Source organism: Sebastes fasciatus, chromosome 1 (genome assembly GCF_043250625.1).
Source record: "Sebastes fasciatus isolate fSebFas1 chromosome 1, fSebFas1.pri, whole genome shotgun sequence".
In the NCBI taxonomy this organism is placed as follows: Eukaryota; Metazoa; Chordata; class Actinopteri; order Perciformes; family Sebastidae; genus Sebastes; species Sebastes fasciatus.
Window position 1 is genome coordinate 24,476,270 of NC_133795.1, and position 4,037 is coordinate 24,480,306.

Below are 4,037 nucleotides of genomic sequence, written 5' to 3' on the forward strand. Positions count from 1 at the left end.
GTCAGAAGCAAACAAAAGAAATAAAAAGGTTCTTACATAGAAACAGATTGTTGATCGTAGTCCCTACAGAGCCAGCGCAGATCCTCAGCTTGCAAGAGAGGTTTGTAAATGACTTGCCGTAGCACACAAGTAAACTACTCACCAAAGGCAGACTATCAGCCCATGGGAAATATTGGGGAGGATACATCAGAGACAAGAGTATCTGGCACTGTTAACCATGAACTTCCAGGACAAAGGAAATTAATTCCAAGGAGCAAACAGAAAAGCCAGACTAAAGCTCACCAAAAAAAACAGCGACATTTTCCAAAGATTCAGTCCTGGAGCCCTGTGAGTTTTACCTGGACTCCAGCCACCCTCCTCCTCTTCCTCCAGCCTGTGCAGGACCTTGGTGATGCAGGCCAATGTTGGGATTACTGGAGGCTGGCAATGAGAAGAGTAAACAGGGATTAAAGAACACCATCTCATGGATTTGGACCAATGTCATCCACCATAGAAGAGTCTGATGATAATACACCAGAGCAGTGAGGAAACCCTGGAGAAATAGCGCGAGCAGAGCATCACAGGAATGTCGGACAGCTTCAAAGTCAAACACGGACACCATGAGGCCAAGTCATGTAGATAGGATGTCAGAAAAAAATGCCAACAGATTTTAGTAAAAAGTTAGACCATGGGCAATGTAACAAATCAGTTGTTGCGGTGTGAATACAGATTAAGGTGAACCTGAAATCTTGTGATGATGTCTGAACAGTGGGAGAGAATGTATTTTTATTAGGGCTGTCAATCGATTAAAACATTTAATTGTCATACAATGACAAATATTGTCCAGAAACCCTCACAGGTACTGCATTTAGCATAAAAAATATGCCAAAATCATTACATGGCAAACTGCAGCCCAACAGGCAACAACAGCTGTCAGTGTGTCAGTGTGCTGACTTGACTATGACTTGCCCCAAACTGCATGTGATTATCATAAAGTGGGCATGTCTGTAAAGGGGAGACTCGTGGGTACCCATAGAACCCATTTTCATTCACATATCTTGAGGTCAGAGGTCAAGGGACCCCTTTGAAAATGACCATGCCAGTTTTTCCTCATCAAAATTTAGTGCAAGTTTGGAGCGTTATTAAACCTCCTTCACAACAAGCTAGTATGGAACGGTAGATACAAATGGATTCCTTAGGTTTTTCGAGTATCTTCACTCTAGCTTTTAATTGAACCCGCTACAACTTAAAAATCGCAAGTTGCGTTAATGCGTTAAGGAAATTGGTGGCGTTTAAATGAACTTGTGTGAACGCGTTATTATCGCGTTAACTTTGACAGCCTTAAATTAATCCATAACTTAATGGATATGACGTTATATTATCAATCCACAGTATTTTAATCCTCACATGACCAACACCAATATCCATGTAACCGTCTTCCTCAAAAAGTACTAAGTAGTACATGTATTTCATTATATTATATTCTATCTGGAACAAGCTGCCTGATGACTTAAGATCCATCACAACTTTGTCCACATTCAAAAGCAAACTAAAAACATTCCTATTCTCCCAGGCTTATGGTTAATTACAATATGTGGCTGTGTGCAGCGGTTCTTTTTTGATTGTGTTGAAGTTTTGGTTTTATTTTTATTTTCATTGTATTGCTGTGTGATTGGGTGTATGCTTGTGTACTGTATTCTTATATTTCTGTAGTTTATGCTGATATGTTCTTACATTTTTGTCTTTTTTTTTATTTTGTCTATAAATGTAAACCACTTTGAGTTTACGTGTAATAAAATGTGCTGTATAAATAAAATTGCCATTGCCATATTTTCCGTTATCAAAATAACACCTTTTTGGAGGATTGTGCAGCCTTGGCAGTGGTAGAGCTCACCGCTAGTTCAGTTTATGTTACTACTGAAGATCTGTTTCCTTCCTCATGTGAGGACATCTATCAGTGCACATCGCTTTACCTATGTGTTACAGGTCTTTTTGCTCAGGCTCCAACATTGGGCTCAAAGGAGCCGTCAGCGGTCTTACTCATTTAATTACGTCCATGTGATGTACTGGCTGAGGGCTACACCTCGCCCGGCTTCCCTAATCTGATGGCAAATAAGGGTGACATCCATCTCACCATGTCAGAAATAGTAATGGCCACACTTTCTCTTCTCTCTTTGGTCTACATTGATGCAAGACAGCCATTCAGCCTCCACTCCCCTCTCATCCCTCCTTTACTCCTATCATTCATCACAGGAAGTCCCACCAGATGAGATCGTTTAACAGTGGGCGTGAATGGTGATGTGCACTCTTCTCCTTCTGTTAAAGCAGAGCCTCTGCGATTTGGAGTCCAGAGCTTGGCTTCAAAGGAATTTGTCACTGGGACGGACGTTTTAATTGGACCATTAACTTTTGGAAAGACTCTTCCAGATATCCTGATGAATCGGGTTTTTCTCCCCTACCCAAAACTCAAACTCAGTACTTTATACACACCTCTGACAACATCTTCATACGCACCATTTCCACCTATTACTGTCTGAGACTTTTCCTCCCAAGTGCATTACACACTGCCCCCGTTTCAGCCCTTTGTGGCTCAATAAAAGAGAGAGGAAAAGATTGGTGGAGATTATTGTGAAAAGTGGACAATGCTGCTTTTTACAATGACTGTTCTGATCCCATTGTTTGGTCTTGAAACATTTAGAAAGTCTGTGTGAACATGCACACCTGCATGTCAGACGTTGAGTAGATTGCAAAAACACATCTGCAAGTATAGAAACATGTCAGCTTGCACCTGTGAACAATAACAATATACAATATGATTATTTGTGCAATCTCAACATTGTTGTACGTCAACCGCGAGTCAGTCCCAATAGACCCCCATGTTAAAATGCCCAACTTTACAGCAGAAATAAACGTTTTACAGTAAAGATGTTCCCATACCATTTTTTCCTTCCTGATACCGATTACAATATCTGAACTTGCAGTATCGGCTGATACAGAGTACCGATCCGATGCCAGTGTGATAGAAAAAATATATTGTTATATTATTATTTAACAGCTGTTTACTACTGACCTTGTATGGATGTGATATCATGACTATCTTCGTTGTATGGCCTGCCTCAGGTTAAACCCCTTTGTAAAACATGAACAGATTTTCTACTGTGAAATATTGCCAAATGGCTGTCATTTTCCTCGCTCTGACTACTGTTACCGTTACACTCTCAACTAGCACTGTTGTTGATTGTTATCGTCAAGTGACAAACTACCTGCAATCAGTTCTTCCTCACTGCTCTAAAACAGTAGTTGTCAGTGGCAACCATGATACATCCAGGGCGACAGCACAGTGAAGGCTTCTGTTTTGGAGCGGCAAAGAAGAATTGATTTCTGGTTAAACAAGTTGATTTTTTTCTGGGTTAATAAATTATGGTATCGGATCGATGCATACTCGCTGATACCCAATCCCGAATTTTGGGCAGTATCGGACACATTTCCAATACTGGTATCGGTATCGGAACAACACAACCCTACAGTAGTTTACAGCCTGGTCCAAAAAATGGTTTTGGTCTCTGTAGCTAATATCCCCGTTCATAACAACTGTATGGGGGATGAATTTTTATATAACTCACCTGTTTCATTTATATTAAGGCTTAAAGCTGAAGTAGGCGAGATTGGAGCAAATATGATTAAAAAAGTTATTTTTATAAAACGGTCGCTATATCGTGACAGTAGTACATGAAACAGGTAACCTGAAAAAAATGATGGTCCTCTGTGTCCTCGGCTGCTCCTAACGGCGTCTGCAAGATTTCACAGACCGGAGGAAAACAACCAGTCAGAGCTGATCTAAGGTCTGCTGTCTAGCTGCTGTCTATAAGAGCCGGCTGTCAATCACTCGTGAACTCCGACCAAACGGTCAAACTAGGCAGCGCTGATCAAATATGAATAAATATTTTGTTACTGTAATCATCTTGTAGTGTACTGTTTAGCTGTAAAATGAGAAAGTTTGTGACGCCGCTGCCATTGTGAAATCTGGTGAAGGAATGCCAAGTTCCGGTCACATGACT

At 40.8% G+C, this 4,037-nt stretch overlaps 1 long non-coding RNA gene across 1 annotated transcript; it reads right to left on the reverse strand.

Annotated features, from left to right (window-relative positions):
* Positions 1-337: 337 nt before the first annotated feature.
* LOC141777431 (uncharacterized) lies at positions 338-3,301 on the reverse strand. Its single transcript, XR_012595897.1, has 3 exons — positions 3,243-3,301; positions 3,050-3,108; positions 338-420 (listed from the first exon to the last, which is right to left on the reverse strand). It is a non-coding gene; the product is annotated as an uncharacterized LOC141777431 (long non-coding RNA).
* Between the last annotated feature and the right edge of the window lie 736 nt (positions 3,302-4,037).